General features: G+C 46.8%; 1 long non-coding RNA gene across 1 annotated transcript in view; it reads left to right on the forward strand.

Moving 5' to 3' along the window:
* Positions 1–16979, forward strand: part of LOC132648312 (uncharacterized) — a 65730-nt gene extending 48751 nt beyond the window's left edge. Inside the window, exon 3 of the long non-coding RNA XR_009586693.1 lies at positions 16801–16979. This is a non-coding gene — a long non-coding RNA (uncharacterized LOC132648312). The remainder of the gene's footprint in view (positions 1–16800) is intronic.
* Positions 16980–17186: the final 207 nt, after the last annotated feature.

The following is a 17186-nucleotide window of genomic DNA, read 5'->3' on the forward strand; positions in this document are numbered from 1 at the left end:
AAGCCTGTGCTGATGGTGCTGAGGCACTGATGGTAGGTGACAGGTGAAGGCAGCTTTTTAGTGAAGAGACAAACATGGCAGTGGATGTTTATGCCGCAAAGGATTAATTGTTACCAAGAGTGGGGTGCACTCCATTGGGCTGTGGCTGTATCCAGGGTGCGGACAGAAAGCTGTGCTACAGAGGAGTGCTGTGCAATAGGGGTTTTCAGGTTGAGGAGAAAGAGCTTTCCATGCTGAGGGAGGAACCTGTGCAGGACATTGTGACATGGAAGGTCAGTACAGGTCCTACCGGACACCTGGGGTGAGTGGGAGAGACGGTAACGTGGTGAACCTGGGAGGCACATAGAGCTGGCAAAAGAAGGTCCTAGCGTCTAAGCAGTAGTCTAGACTTGATCTCCTGAGAGAGCTAGGATGGGTTCCAGGGGTCCTCAGATGAAGAGCAGTACTGAGGAGCACACAGCTAGTAGCAAAATGGTGATGAGCTGGGCAGTCATTTAACTGAAGGTTCTCAGGTGGAAATTATTGTCTCTAACTGAAAACGAGCAAGGACATGGTGCATAAAAAGAAATGGCTGGGTTAGGTGTTAAGACGATGCGTTAGAGTTCAAGGACTTCGAAGACAACTTGGGGTTCCACTTCACACTTCCCTGTTCTACTTCACACTTCTGTAACTTTCCATGGGGAGAAGAAGCTGGGAAGTTCTGGGGGGCAGCGGCGGGAGGATCCTGAGGTGGCTGAAGGTCACTGGTTTGTCTTTGTAGACCCGCAATGCTTGTGCTAGTGAGGAGGGAAATAGGAGGGGCTCTCGGGGGGCTGAGACTAGCTAGGAACACACCATAGGAATCACGGAAGGAGGGAGTGGACCCAACAGCTCAGTGCAGCTGAGTGTACGTCTGTATATGGGAGAGGGTTGATTGCTACTCGGAATGGGGTAGATGGAGGTAAGACACAAGAAAAGAGCACTTATTTTAAGGTCAAAATGCCCAGATGGAAACCCATGATATTGACTACCTGTGTGACGCTGGGCCAAGAAGCCAGACTTTCTGCATTCACTTTTCCCTTCTTCCAAAAGAGGAAGCCTACTCAGTCTTGCCTGTGCTGTTTCTTCTTGCACTGCCCAAGATGACATCTACAAGAATACTATGAATGACCTGACCCTCACTGGTGGCTTTCCAGGAAACAAAAGGCCAAAGAGCTTTCTGCCTGGTGGCCTTTCCAAGACGTGTCGATTGCTGCCCCCTCCTCTTCCCAGCTGTTGCGGCTGTGGATCAATTGCAACCGAGCTAAACAAACAAACAAAAAGGTAGTCATACATGATCAGCAAAACGGTACAAATGATGTCATCCATCAAGATGGACATCCCAATTTGCCAACTATTTTCTCATAAATCAAACTGTGGTCCCTGAAGGAAGAGGGGCAGCGTTGGGGGAGCCAGCATGGCAGGACTTATCTGAGGACCAGACGCAGGGAAGCGCTCCCTGAAGGGTTCAGTAATTATTTTCACTCGATGGGAAATAAAGAGGGCACGATGGGAGGGAGGCTGGAGAGTGTCCGCCTCACTTCATTACAGCTCCCCAGGCAAGGGACACAACATATGTTTTTCATTGGAAAGCCAATAATTTTGAATCGTGGGACAGGTGAAAACTTAAATGACATTTGCAAACCTTGATTTATTTCTCTGCTTAACTCTGGAACATGCTTGAGACTCAGCCCTGTGAGCTTCCATAGACTGGTCAACATCAAGAATTTTCAATGACATATTCAAGTGTTTCCTGTCCCTATCAGTTAATTAAATAGTTTCAGTTCTAATATCTACTTATTGAAATGGCTTCCTTTCTTTTTGTTATGGGCTTGGGAAACAACAGTATGAAGTATGAGCTTTATTGAACACAAAATACACACACACACACACACACACACACACACACAAAGAATATCCCCCTCCACCCCGTGTGCTATTTTGCTTGCTGGAAATCTCATTAAAAGTTATTTATGAGCTGTTAGGGATCCCATAAGGATTACACCTAAGTCAGTCTGTAAAGCTTTTGAGTTTCTTTTACACGGAGGACCTCCTACCCCATTATTCCACTTTGCTTGCACCCAAATAAATACTGGAGATTCACTTCTTGACAAAGGAGGGCAGCTTACTCTGCAGCCCTGCAGCACCAAGCAGTCTGTGCTTTCCTTCCCTTTCTGCTGCACTAGATTGAGCAGGACTCGGAGAGACGTAAAACCTGTGGCTGTTGATAGCTTATCATCATCATCATTTCTGCTTTAAAAAAAAATGATTGTATGTATGGAGGGTTATGTGCACATGTGTGCAATTGCCTATGAAGGCCAGAAGAGGGCATTAGACCCACAGGAGTTTGAGCTATAGGCAGCTGTGAGTCAGTGAGTGTGCTGGAAAGCAAACATGGGTCCTCTGCCATAGCAGCAAGTGCTCTGAACTGCTGAGCCATCTCTCCAGGCCCTGGCTTTGTTCTTGTGAATGTTATAGCCAAGCCTACCATTTGTGTCTCTGAGGCTTGGAAACTTTGCCCTTATACAATTGCAAAATCTTAACTGACTGCCTCATTTTCATCTGTACCCTTTTCTCCAATTTCCCTCTGAAAGAAGAAGGTGGAATTTCATCAGGATGAGTAACTTCATAGTTCCCTTATAAGGACCATAGCCTACTCCTTGCCATCTCCCAGAACTTATTCTCAGGAAGTAAAGATGAAACTGTCAATTTAGGTGTCATTTGTCCTTCTAAGCAGCTAAATAAAGTGTCTTTTGTTTTCAAAGAATCTACTTTCATGTTTATATTTCTAGAGCACAGAAGAGAATATAGTCATTGAATTGCTTCACAACTCAAAACTGAATTTTGGCCAAAAAAAGAAAAAAAAAAGTATGAGTAATGAGACCATTGCTACTTTATCAGCTGCACATCCGTTTCTCTCAGGGTAGCTATTGTTGCCGTTACAGTGCTCATGCAGTCTTTTCTCCCCCAAATCTGGGCTTGCGAATTAGCCCCTCATCCGCCAGTCCCCTACAGAAACCCAGGACACCCACAATACCTCAGAACATACACTGAGTATCTGCTGGTCATTCTGGTCATCACAGAAATGGCGTCTTCCTGGCATGGATGCCTTTCCCTCTTGTAGCTTAGAGAATTTGCAACTACTCAAGATAGAAAATGTCTGTCTCTACCACTCAGTTCAGGCAAGAGTTGGTCCACCAAGTAAGACAGACAATAAGGCACTGGTTGCATATTTTAGGAAAGAGTATATTTTTCCTTAATCTCAACCATCTGGAGAATTTTAACATTCTATATTCTCTACGGAATTCTGTAGAGGAGGTCAGTTTAATTTTTTAAGAGTCATTTAAACAACCTAAGTAACATTGTAAGTCCTTAAACAAGCCATGCCTCTCTGGCTCGACCAAGGAAAAGCACCTGGGGTGTTGGTGTGTTTAGTCTGGTACTGTCAAGCTCTCCTTGACAACAGTGATGCCCACGTCCCGCTGGCCCTGGCCTCCAGCACCATTGTTTGTTGCTTTTAAAGCTTTGTCTTAAGGCTTTACAGGTGACCCTAATGTGGCTTAAAATTTACAATTCTAGAAGAGTCTTGAGTTTGATGATACAGACAAGCCCAGGCCTTCCCATGGATGTTTCATTTCCTGATTCTGTCTGGCTTCTTGTTACACATCTCCTTTGCTGTGGGCTGACTGGCAGCTTTGGCCCTTCTCCCTTTCCTTCGGGATAAAAAGACATTGGCGTTCTGATTCCAAGTATCTTCAAACATGGCCTTGTTGCAAACAGTGTCTTTGAGTTTGAGGATTGCCTAGTTACTAGGAGGTCATTAGGGTAGGCTCTCATATGAATAATTATGTCCTTATAAAAAAAAAGGACAAATTTGGACACAGAGACAGAGTTACATGTGGTAAAAGTGTGTGTGTGTGTGTGTGTGTGTGTGTGTGTGTGTGTGTGTGTGTGTGTTTTACAGATTGACTGACTTTGGAAACCAGCCTGATGGGACCAATTTCTTTCTCCAGACAGAGTCAAACTTACACTAAGGTCAGCTAATCCAGGCATGTGCGTGTGTCTATGCAGGCATGTTTAGAATCAAGGGACCAAGTTGAAAACAACAGAGGTAACAGCGAATGTTCACAGAGGGCATATTCTGAGTGCAGCACTGAGCCAAAGTGTGTTCTGTCCTGTGAAAAACCCACATAGACCCCCCCAAGGCCATTATTATTCCCATTTTATAGATTAGCAAAGCGAGACTCTAAAACTGAGTCAGACCCCACAAGCAGAGCCCGTGTGCTTTGCATTGCACGCCTTTGCTAGCTGCCTTGTCCTCAGAGGCCATTCTTGGGGTGTGGTATATAGGTGGAGATGGGGAGATGGGGACAGACTCAGATCGAATGCACATCTTCACTCGAGGGGCACAGGGCGAGCCTGCAGTCTCCAGCCACTTGCGGGAAGAGCACTGCCCACCAGGGGTCAGGACCCCCTTTTACGGGTTACTGACAGGCCAGGGAAACCCATAAAGAGCAGCATGTTCTCTGATTGCATTGCAGCTCTGTTCCTCCGGTAAGCATTACAGGGGAAAGCGGAGAGGGAAGAGGAGGAAACATAAGAAGCCCCAGCCCGAGTGCTGTTGGCAAGGTACGGTGTGCATCAGAGCCAAGTCACTATACACGCTCTGGGGGAGATTTACAAATAAATGACGAAACATCTTGAAACAGGCGGATACCTAATTAATCATGGACCTTAAAGAACAAAGGAGGCATTCCTTCAAAGTTTTCAACAATTTCCCTGTTAAGCGAAGGGGGAGGGGAGCGGTCTCATTGACCTATAGTGGATATGCTATGTACTTCATGGGGGGTGGGGGGAGAAGCTCTTCCTTTCCCTGGCCTCCTGCAACCTCTGAATCCTTATAGCTTTAATTCTCTATGCCCAACACCTTCATATTAAAGGAACTGGAGGTTTCCAGATCATGAAACATTGCTCAAGCTTCTTGTCCCTATATCTCTCAGCCCCAACGACACTTGTTTGGAGAAAGAAGGCAGATCACTGGGCATTTCTTAAACATCCATGATATTGTACCTTGGGATTCCATGACAAGGTTACATGCTACTGCCCCCGGAACATCAGTGGGCATGTTCTAAAACATAGTTCATGGTGTGTTCAGTCACTCCATGTGCCCATAGCTCTGGGGCCAGATTGCCTCACACATACAATGCTGATGTTAACGGTAGATCACCCACTTAAAATTTGAATGCTAAGCCAGAGAATGCCACAGAAATATTTAGCCTCATGCCTAGGACATGCCTCCTTAATAACAGAGCATGTGATTGAATCTTCAGGTGCCTTTTCATCTGTGAACTTGACTAGCATTCTGCTTGGCCGTCCCAGCCACTCAGACACCCTCTTAGCAGGGACACACAGGGCAGTCTAAAATGACCTGTAGCACATACCCATTGTTCCCGTGGGATGCTGGCCTGTGGGAGCCTGGATCATCTGGTCGCTAGTCCACCAGGTGCTCTGACATCTGCTTTTCCTTTGCTTCCCCAGAATTTCCACACAGTTGCTCACTGAGCTCATTATGGACAGGACTTATTAGGAATGAGATCTCAGTACTTTCTTGTCAAACAGTGTCATTTGTCCAGTGCATGGCTTTAGACAAATGGGCCAGGATATTAGGATGTAGCGTCTCCCTTCTTCTTTGTCAAAGGGCCAGCAGAACATGTAACACCTTAAATGGTTGCAAACAAATACCTTGAAACCTCCGCCAGCCCCGTGTGAAGAGTGAGGACAATGAAGACACCTGCCTCAGGATTTCACCCTATTCTTACATCTTCCCAGGTTCCTGTTCTCTCTTTCCATGTACTGCCAGGGCAGCCATGACCACAGGGCCAGGAGTCAGCTAGTGCTGCCTGAGACCTTGACTCTGGAGCCCAGTGTGGCTGACAAAGTCTGTGCCAGGAGCAGCCCAGGACCCACACTGAGCCCGGCAGACAGCAACAGGGAGCTTTGCTTTGCAGCCCCTGTGATGATCCAGAGCTGCTCAGCTTTGCAGCCCCCCTGGTGACCTAGAGCTGCTCAGCATCGTTATAATATTTTCTTCAGAAGCCTGCTTCAGCTAATTACTAGACTACTTTGCTCACAAATAAAAACCTAGAATAGAAAAAAAGAAAGGTAAGATATACTAAGAAACACTATGTGCAAGGGAACTTGTCACCTTAGATTTTTGGTGGTTCTGTGATTTACCCCATGTCTGTCTACCTGAACGGTTAAATGTTTTCATCAAAGGGAGGTAAACAGCAAACTCAGAGCACACGGCACCCCAAACCTAGAGCACTTAATACCTGTGTCTGCGCTGAGCTTGCTTAGCGTTGAGTCTTTGTAAATGGCATCAAGAGTGCTAGGAGCTGCCGTGACCCTGAGCCTATAACCAGAAGAACCTGCCTTGAGTCTGTGGTCCCAGTAACACCTCTGTGTGAGTGCGACCTCCAGGTACCTTGCCTGTGTCCTTCTTCTCCTGATGCCTCCAGAAATGAAACGTGTATGCATCCCTGCAGAGTGGAGCCTGGCTTGTTGGTCACCTGCCGGCACATCTGCTTTTTCTCAATTTTGTTTGTTTCTATTTAACAGACTTTTAAAAAGATTTATTTATTTATTATGTATACAGTGTTCTGTCTGTATGTAAACCTGCTCACCAGAAGAGGGCCCCAGATCTCATCTTAGATAGCTGTGAGCCACCATGTGGTCGCTGGGATTTGAATTTAGAGCCTTTGGAAGAGCAGCCAGTGCTCTTAAACTCTGAGCCATCTCTGCAGCCCTTTTCCTCAATTTTGAAGATCCTTTTTGCAGTTTTTATTTATATGCATGTAATGTCTGCGTGAGTGAATGGTGTGTGTGTGTGTGTGTGTGTGTGTGTGCGCGCGCGCGCGCGCGCGCGCGCGCACATGCGCCTGAGGAGGCCGGAAGAGGGTGTCATCCCCCGGAGCTGCAGTTAGAGCGTGGGCGTGAGCAGCCCTGCATGGGCATTGTCCTCTGTGAGAGAAGTGTAAGCTCTTCGTCCCCCCCACCCCTACCTCATGCCTTCTCTCCAGCCCCTACATTAGCTATTTCTCCAACAAATAGCTCCACCCTCACTTCTGGCCTCAGAAGCAGTCTAGGGTCATCATTTTAGATTTCTAATCTACTGGTCTCTCTCTTCAGAGCTGAGGGTAGTGGGTAAAGAGGAGGAAGCCTCTGGGTACAATTGGCATAACTTCCCCTTAAAGCAAAGACCCTTGTCACTCTTTGATCTCCTGACTGAACAGCTTCCCTGGAGACAGACCCATGTGAAACCACTTTTGCCTCCTTTGAGCACACTGCAGCACATTGCTAAACCTGGAACCTGGACATTTCACTTTTGCACACATATTTTTTAAAGCAGTATGGACATGGAAGATCTTGGTTGGCTATCCCATACATAAAACACAGGCAGTGAACTAAAGAAAATGTGATGGTGCAGACTGCACCTTAATGAAAGCAGAGGCTAGTGAACACTGCTTGTGGTCACCCAACAATGTGTTAGCAACAGAATTCGTAAAGCTGCCAGCAGGATTTCGCCACAGCATCAGGCCCCATTCCGTTAGGCTGGATGCAAAGGGTGAGGTCTGCTTGCCTTATCACAGAGACTGAGGGTCTTATTTAAAACACATGCAAGAAAGTCATTTGGGTTTGCCACCAAAACGTCTTGTGGCAGAGAGATGGAGAGCAAGACAGACAGACAGAGACAGACAGAGAAATTCAGGGAGAAAAAAAAAAAACCCAGATGTGAAGAAATTAAGTTGGTCTGATGTGAGGTGTGATGTTAGAAGGCTTGAGCTGATGGCAAGAGGAAAGACCAACATGGGCTTTCTCTGTGGCAGCTGATAGACACGAGCAATTGAACAGTTCATACCCTCCCTGTTGTCCCTGTCACAAGATTTGTAGGTCGTTCTCAGCCAGCTACTGGGGCTAAAGGGCACAGGTCATGACCTGCTGATTTACCAAAGTATGATCAACTCACACAAATTATAGGCGTAAGAGAGTCCTGACAACTTCAATATGATGCGCCATGAGCACAATTATTTGTGACATGTGAAACCAGTGTGAGACCGTAATTCTGTCACTGTGTGACAAGGCGTTATTAGCCGGGGCAGGCAGCAGCTTGAACCAGGAGCAGCTGGAGGAGAGGAGGGGAGAGTGAGGGCTCTGTGGGAGAAGGCCTGCGAAAGGCAACCCTCCATGGAATGTGGAGCCTCAGAGGACAAAGTGGCTCTATTGTCATCTGGTCTGGGAGAGAATAAAGGATGGAGTGCTCACCCACTGGCCTGGCTTGACTACAACCGACATTTCTTCTTTGAAATAATCGATGATATTCTGCGTGAGGTGCACTGGAGTGCTGTTTCTGGGGGTGGGGGGGCGCGACATGGGTTTTCTGCTGCTGAGTGCAGACCTGGGCTCCATCCTATCTTCTTTCCAACAAATCCCAGGAAGCTGCAGACTGACTCCGAGACGGTATAGGAGGATTGGACTGAAGGTGGGCTCTGTGTTTCTCCTGCCCTTGAAGGACTGCCTCACTATACCTCAGAGGCTTCTGTGCAGATTCAAGTCAAGGGAAACAGACCTACGTCTCCCTTCTAGCAATGCCATCGCTTTCTGTCCACTCAATAGGACAGCAGGACAGCTGTTCCTGTTCCCATTACTCTCAGGGAAGGGCTTTCTCGGGGTAAGCACAGAAGCTGACAGCCAGGGTACCAACAAGCCTTTTTGTAAACACAGGAAGCTGGAATGTTCTCCAGAACATAGCCCTGGCCTCAGCTCAGTGGTTTAAACTGCAGCACTGAGCCTCCTTGGCTCGGGTAGTTTGTATTCCCAGCTAGCAAATGCTGTCTGGGCACCTGGGAACACGAGCCCTACCTGACTCCTGGTGGTCTGCATAAGGAATTCCTGTGAGTATGCTCAGTCAAGGCAGGTAGATGATGTGAAAATGAGTAATTAAAAAACACCACCCAATCATAGGCATGCAGATGGAAGCATGGCTGACTGTGTCCTTTGGGTTTCTGCTCAAATGCTGCAGGTTGAAGCGGCCCTTCTGACCACACCATCTGTATTAGTTACTTCTGTGTCAGCGATGAAATACCTGGCAGAAACAAGGGAAGAAGGTTGACTTGGGCACATAGTTTTAATCCACCATGGTGGGAAAAGTGTGGAATAGCTGGTGCTGGTGAGTGGTGAGTGTGTGGTGGAGATGTCCCACGTGGAAACAGGCCAGGGAGCAGAGAGAATAGAGTGGAGTGGTGGGGGGAGTGATGGCCTCCCAAAGCTTGCCCCCAGTAACCTGCTTCCGTTGGCCAGGCCTCCTAAAGAAGCCTCCTAAAGGCTCCACAGTGCCTTGAACATGGGCTCCTTCATCAGAGAAAGATCTCTGTGCAGTGGACCAACGGTCAGTTGAGAGACTCACAGTTGGTCAAAACACAGAGAGCAGGTGTCTGTGGAGTCATATGCGGACACCCATATTACATGGGAGCACCAGAAGAGGAAGTGAAAAGAGTGTAAGAGCCAAACTGGGGTGAGGACAAGAATGAGACAGTGTCTTCTGAACACTACAGGATCGCTGCCCTCATGGATGTACAGCAGCCACAGCTGGACAAGACCAAACCAGTCAGCACCCAGCATGGACGGGAGGCGAGGAACCACCTCTGGCCGAGGGGTTACTGACATGATGGCCACCAAGGGAAGGAGAGACAGTTTTCTTTGGGAATGTGGTCCCCAGTAGGTTGTCCATGCTCCTGTCAATAGCCCTGCAGTCCTCCATGTATGGATGCAGATTGTAGTCAATGGATTATATGAAGAAAAAGACAGACCATGAAGTTAGGGTATGTGAGGAACGTATCGGCAAGGGGGTGGAGGGGAAGTTGGGGGCGAATATGTTCAAAATACATGTGTGCACATAGACAACTCTTAAAGAATAAATGCAAATAGATTTTTAAACATAAAACAAAAATTGAGTGGACATGAGCTTGTGGGGCTTATGTTGCTGAACCAGACCACAGCCTCCAGCAGAACACATCTCTTATCTGTTGGTCTCCACTTGCCTGCATTGATCATTTTCATGGAATCACTTGAAAGCAACCAACAATTAACATGCACACAGACAATGTAGAATGGTTCTGCCATAACTCCTCTTGACAGAATTCAGTACTCCATAGTACAGCATTTGTTCTTGATCATCCTGTGGCTTGAGCATAAGCCACAGGATGAAGGAGATTGCCTTGCTCCTTTTAGTGTCCTGATTGCCTTTAACAATTTTGAGCACAAAATACTCACTAACTAGAAACAAGCCAAATACCCCAATGTCAAGCTCCATACCGAATATTCTTGCTTCCAAATACATTAGCCTGTTTAATCCTCCCAACAGCCCAATGATGTCAGTTTGTCAGGTTCCTGCTGCCACATACCAAGTCACCTCCCATGACCCAAAGTAATAGCTTCAAATTAGACCACCTATCAGTTCTTGAGAGTCTGTGGCTTGGCTGGGGCTCAGCTGCACAGGCTTTTCTTGCTTGGGGTTTTTCATGAAGCTATGTTTAATGGAAGAGTTCTGTCAGAGTCTGATCCTTCACGATGAGCCTCTAGTCATCCATCATTCTAAGCTGGACTTAAAGAATTGGGGGATGGGCTCAAGAGGCACAGAGCTAAAGCTCCAGCCATGGGCTTGGAAATTTGAGAATATTATTACCCTCAGTTTGATTTCACTGGCGCAAGCCAGCCCTGGAACCTGCTCAGGTTTCAGGGACAGAAATGAGTTCCTCTTCTTGATTTCGGGAGTAGCGCCATGTGAGGAAAGGTGGAGGGTTGCCGGCAGCTGCATTTGGAGACTCCACTATAGCATGACTAGCTTTGCCTTGCCATAGAGGAGACAGCCATGGCAGGGTGACAGGTGTCTACAAGAGAAAGGGAGGTGTCAGTGCTCAGGACTCTGCTTCCTGGTGGCTTCCTCCCAAATCTCTGCCGGGGGACTGATGTCATCCACATTTTAGTTTCTCAGTACGCTATCCATCCAGGGTCTAGGGAGGTATGGGATACCTGAGGCCTGGAATTTCAGCCAAGCTTCACACTTCATTTTATATGACCTAAAGCAAACGTTGAGCCACTCTTACCCTTATCTGTGAAGTGAGCTGGAACGGTGCCTGCCCCCACAGGACTCAGGAGAGATGTTAGTAAGGTTGTCCTTGCAAGGTGCTCAGCAACCCGTTCACAGATGTCCTATACCAAGGATTGCCCAGAGGCAGGGATGCTATGATTGACACGTCTGTGGGTGGAGAGAGGGTTCTGTTGAGGAAGAAGGAGGACTTGCAGCAAATTCCTCTAAAGATGTCCCATGATTGCTAGTCTCAAGGTTCGCCAGAACCTTCAGAGAAGGACTCAGGTTGCTGCCAACTCAGCCTGAGCAGGAGCTTCGGCATAGGTGGGAGAGGGTGTTTTCCTCCCCATCATCCCTCCGTACCCTGCTAGCCCTGTTGATTTGTGGGTAGTGGGTATTTAATTACCAACAGAAGCAAGCAAACAAACACACAGCTACCGACCCAACCCCCAGCTTCTGAGTTAACGCCCAGGCCTTACTATTTCATTTTGCAGCTGGTGGGCTAACAGGCAGTCGCTTGGTAAACCAGAATGTGTGAGAAGGGTGACATTTCTCTTGTTTATTTCCAAAGGTTTCCGTTGTGTTTTTAAAAATGAGACAGTGTTCTTTTTCGGGAGAAGACGGTTCTACTTTGGGTTTAAACCAAACCAAATAATATTTAAGGAAATGTTAAATAAATTATTTATCATGTTGGTCAACGGGTTGGGGAATATAATTTAGATAAACACATTTTTAAGGTCAGCCACTCTAAGGGCTGGGTTTCATAAAAACAACCTGTGAGGAGCTTTAATAAATCTTAAATAAAAACCACAAAGCACTTGTTTCCATTACTGAACCATCCACTGTTGCTGAATAATGGCCACTCAGGAGGTGAGCTTCACCAGGGGCCTCCACACCCAGGCTGAGAAATGCCTCTGCTCGGAGAACCCATCCTGAGAGCAAGCGCCATTGGCCTTGCCTGGCTCTCTGTGAAAGCAATCTAGACTTTGGGTTGCATTTAAATTAGAAAAATGGACAGAGCTGGCTAATTTGGCTCATAAAGTTGTCAAATGAAGATAAATTTTTTCTACTCAGTGAGAGACTTCAGAGTCAAATTAGGATGGATGTAAGTAAAAATAATAAAATAATAATGTGTTTTGGTTCGTTCAGAATAAACAGGATTGCCAGAGACATCAAGAGCATTACATCACCACATGGTCCTAAGGCATCTTTGGGGTTGCTTCCATTGTTACAAGCTGGTTTCTCAGACAGAGAGGTGTGGAGGGCAGAGCTTGGGTTAGGGAAAATGGGAAGGAGAGAGTGCAAATGGAGGGAAAGGACTGCTCCTTGCGGCCCTTGGGAAGCCTGCAAAGAAAAGCAAGTTTTGGGAGGAGTTTAGGAGACAGTGAGCCTGTGTGTGTTCTTTTATGTGCCTGTATGTGTGTGTGTGTGTGTGCCTGTGTGTGTGTGTGTGTGTGTGTGTGCCCGCACATGCACTTGTGTGCACCTGGGTGTGGAGGCAAAGGGACTTACTGGTAGGTGTCATTCTTTGGGACTGGTCATGTTTGGTTTTGTTTTTCACTTCTGTTTGTTGAGGTAGTCTCTCACTGGCCTGAAACTCAACAAGTGGGTTGAAAATGGAAGGCCAGAAAGGCTCAAGGATCGATGTGTCCTAGCCGTCCTACACTGAGAGTGTACCAGGGTGGTTTGCCTTTTCTGTCTGGGGCTTAGAGACAGAGCTCGGGTCCTAGTGCCTGGAAAGCAAGCATTTTACTGAGCTATCTTCTCATTCTGGAAGATCAGTTCTTACTCACGCAAAGAGCTGCTTACCTGGACGTGCCTGAGACACCTCTGAGGGGGGAAGGGAGGCTGAAACTGGGCAATGAGCCCCGAAGTCTGCCTCTGCCAAGGGTTGAAGTAGAAGCAGAATCTCATGACTTCCGAAAAGATGTTTTCTCTTATATAAGAGCTGGGTCGGGCTGCTTTACCATAAAAAGCATCAAGGTTTGAAAGTTGAGGAGAAAATTTGGCTGACCACGTCTGGGGCCTGAGGTTTCATTAAGCTTGAAATGAAAACAATCTTTGCAAAGTATTTTCAAAATATTTAATACACACAGGCTGAAGGATGCCGCCTATCTATGTGATTCTTTTAAAATTCAAGTTTGAATTCAGATTAGCAACCTGCTAGCAACTGCTCCGCACTTGGCTTCGATGCAAAGCAGAAAGATTAGAAATGCTGGTCGCAGAGCCACACAGAGCTGAGTCCAGACCACAGCTCTGCCCTGGGTGCCAAGGCAGTGTGAGCTGCCTTCTCCCTCACTGTGTCTTCGTCCACAGAGTGAGAATGAGCACGCTTCATCAGGCACTAAAGGCAGCTGTGTGGAGAAGACAGGATAGACTGTAGAAGCATGCACAGGTCCTTCCCGCTCTGTTCCAGTGAGGCAGGTGCTTCACCAAAAGGAAGCCTTTCTCCATCTCCTGAATGGTGCTTAGCCAAGCACCGTGGGCACTGGCAAATGTGAAGCGAGTAGGGAGAATTGAAAATTGCTTGCCCAAAGATGCCTTTTTCTTGCTGGCCCTCTCCCATAACTCTAGAATGTCTACCGAGCATGAGGTACCACACGGAGAAGAGCCCAGCTGATCCTGCATGTACCCTGTAGATCCCATGGTGAGTGAAAGTGGTTACAACTCTCACAGTCACCAGCTCACCTATAAATGATAGCAGTGTGGGAGGCCAGTGGCAAAGACAACTGAGCCAGCTCAGAGTAGAGACCTACAACCGACTCAGAGATCTGTGACCTAACCAGAAGTGGGTGCTTTATGTTCAGGGAGGTTTGTTACAGACCAAAAGCTAATCCGTGAAGGAGATAGCCACATATAATCATGGCTCAACTGATTTTTGTTCCAGGTGGTTTCTTTTTGAAGAGAAAGCCAGCAAACAGCAAGCCTTAGTGTGCCCATATTTTTTAGTCACTGCTTCTAAGATAAATTTTCAGAAACCAAGAATATTTGACACATCAATAAAAATTGTTTCTGAAAATGTTTTAAACTCTTTCTTTCCACTCATTTCAAAACTTTGGCATCAACACACTTGAAGTGAGAATATTGTGTGACGTGAACCCCAGACACTTAAGCTCAAAGATGCTCAATTGTGAGACTTGTTGAAAAAAAAAAAAGTAACCCAGAGATGATTTGTCCTTTTGACCAACTAGAACCAAAAGGAGTAAGAAGGGATGACACCAGGCAGGGGAAGGCCACTGCCTTGGAACCTATCCACATTCTGTGGTGGGAGTGACAGGTTTTATGAAGGGAGGAAAAGAGTTTATGGACCAAAGCAGGATACAGAATTATCTCGACAATTTAAGCCAGCTGCACACCTTCACTTGTGTTTCCCAGGGTGTTACCTGTCTGGATCTTCCCTTCCTCTGAGCATTCATGTCCTTTTCCATTCGAGCTTCCTTCTAAGGCCTGAACTCTTCACCAAGGGTGCTGCTTTCCAAAGACTTGATGTTAAGCTATTTGGAAAGTTGTGGAAACAAGCTCCCGGCTTAAAGACTACAAGGGGCTCATTTACTTAACTGGTATTTACTGTTCATTATTAAGTGTTTGCAGCAGGGACACAAGGGACAAGATAGCTTTTCCTGGCGCTTTGGCACACGGTGAGAAAAGGTTAAGATTCTTTTGTTGTTTTGTTTTGTGGTTTTGTTGCTTTGTTTTGTTTTTTCTGAGACAGGGTTTCTATGTGTAGCCTTGGCTGTCCTGGACTGCTTTGTAGGAGAAAAGACTCTTCACCAGGCATCTATGAGCAGTGGTGGGAGAAACGCAAGATGTTGATGGAGAGTGTGGGACAAGGACCTAACTCAGGGATCTCACCAGAGAGGAAGTGGAACTAAAAGGAAAGATGAAGCATGAGGGTGAGGCTATGGGAGGAGGTAGAAGAAAGACTAAGACAGGCCCAGCCCTAGGCTCTTGGAGAAGAGTGCTCATGTGGCTGAGCATCTGGATGAACTCCAGGCTCTCGGTGGACTTGGGCACCACTGCACCCCTATGCCCATCAGGGAAACCATGGGGACATGGTGTACAGTCACGCCTTATGCTGCTGAGCTGAACACTCGAGAGAAGGACTTCAATAAGAGGAAAGATTTATTTTGGCTCATCATTCCCAAGGTTTGCTGGGACCATTGGAAAATACCATGGCATCAGAAACATGTGGCAGAGAAAGTGACGTTGCAGGGAACCCTGGGTATGAGTTAGCCAGAGAGCAATGCTCCAACCATCTCCTTCCCACAGCTAGAAAAGTTACTTCATGAAGCTACCTTCACCCCCCCAAAAAAAAACCCACTATCAAATGATAAACTCAGCCCTGAATCTGTTAATGAAGGCAGCACCCTCAGGAGACAACCACGTCCTCAAAGCCCCGCCTCTGAGTACTGCTAGCATGAGTCTTTCTAGGACACTTCATGTCCAAGCCATAACGCATGACCTTCTTTCCTAGTTCTGCCACAGAGTCAGGGTTGACCTCAGGTTTGTTTGTTGCTTTTCAAGGCTATATGTACATTGTCAGAGAGTATGTGAGCAGGGATGTGCCAGCTGGCAGCGGGTTTTCTGACTGGGGATCAATTCAAAGTGCGTATGCTTGCCTGGAGGAAAATCAGACACTGGAACAACCTACTCCTATTTCCAACCAGTTGAGATATGAAAGAAGGTTGAGTGGCTGGCAGGATAGCTCACATATATATATATATACACACACACACACACACATATATATATGTATGTATGTATGTATGTATGTATGTATATATCATACATCAGCAGGTGCAGATAAAGGGACCTGCTGGCAAGTCTGAAGAGCTGAGTTCAACCCCAGGACCCCTTGGTAGAAGGACTAAGGCAAACTTTGCTAGTTGAACTCTGACCTCCATACATACTCCACATGCAGAAAGCCTCACAAATACATATGCACAGAAACTAAATAATGGGATGAAATGAAAGGAGGTTAAGACCCAGAATTTGGAGAAATGTGCCTGCCATAGGATGGGACAATAATAAGTTTAATTTATAATTCCTTATAAACACAATGGCCATTGACCAAAAGTGAAGGTTTAGTATAGGAACTGTGGAAGAGAAAATGTATTGGTCACTTCATGCTGCATAACAAATGGCCTCGAAACTGAGCAGCTTGAAACAGATGACATTTATTATGCCAGGGCATTTGGGGTGCTGGAATATGGATGCAGCACAAGGATGTGCCTCTGTGACTATGGCCCCTGGGGAAGTCTCTCACAGGCGACCAGGTGCCACAGTTCTTTGGTGGCTATTGGCTAGAAGCGGCTCACGTGGAAGTGTCCATAGGGTGCCTCAAGTCTTCATCCCCCCCTCCCTGGCACTGCTCTACCTACCTCAGCCTTCATTCTCCGGAGCCATCGCTCTCAGGGCTCAGCTCACATCCTTTCTGTTTATGCAGAAACATCAGCTCTGTGTCTGGGGAAGGGATGGGCCAGCCCAGAGGGACCCGACAGCTGCTTGGCGCATTCCTTTCTCTCCACAAAGCCAAATGGACTCTGGTTTTTCTGGCGAAGAGAACTTCCCCAGGTCTGCTTTTGCACTTAAGGTATTTAAGGTCTAATTGTTTATCTTTGCCTACTTCCTGTTAGGAGTCCTCTGGCACAGCTTCAGCCAGGGCGATGGGCTGGACAGGAGAAGCGAGATGAGACATTGGAGCTTGGGAAGACTTGCAACGCCACTGATGGAGAACAACTGTTTCTACCCAGGACATTCAGCCTTTGCCAGGGAAACAGAATAGAAATTCCAGAACTGTGCAGGGAAAGCGAGATAAAATGAGGAGAGTTTGCAATTAACAACCAAATGAAAGTTTGAAGAAGTTCCAGGGGAAAACCAGTTTTGGCATCTGGTAGATTCCAGGCTTTGGGATTAAAATATCGCAGTTGGGAGAGTAATTATTTGGTTTTCTATGTTGTACCTCTAGGGGCAATCATTTTCAGGGCAAGGTGGCTCATAACCCTGAACCTAACATTAGCAT

Source organism: Meriones unguiculatus, chromosome 1, assembly GCF_030254825.1.
Source record: "Meriones unguiculatus strain TT.TT164.6M chromosome 1, Bangor_MerUng_6.1, whole genome shotgun sequence".
Classification (NCBI taxonomy): domain Eukaryota; kingdom Metazoa; phylum Chordata; class Mammalia; order Rodentia; family Muridae; genus Meriones; species Meriones unguiculatus.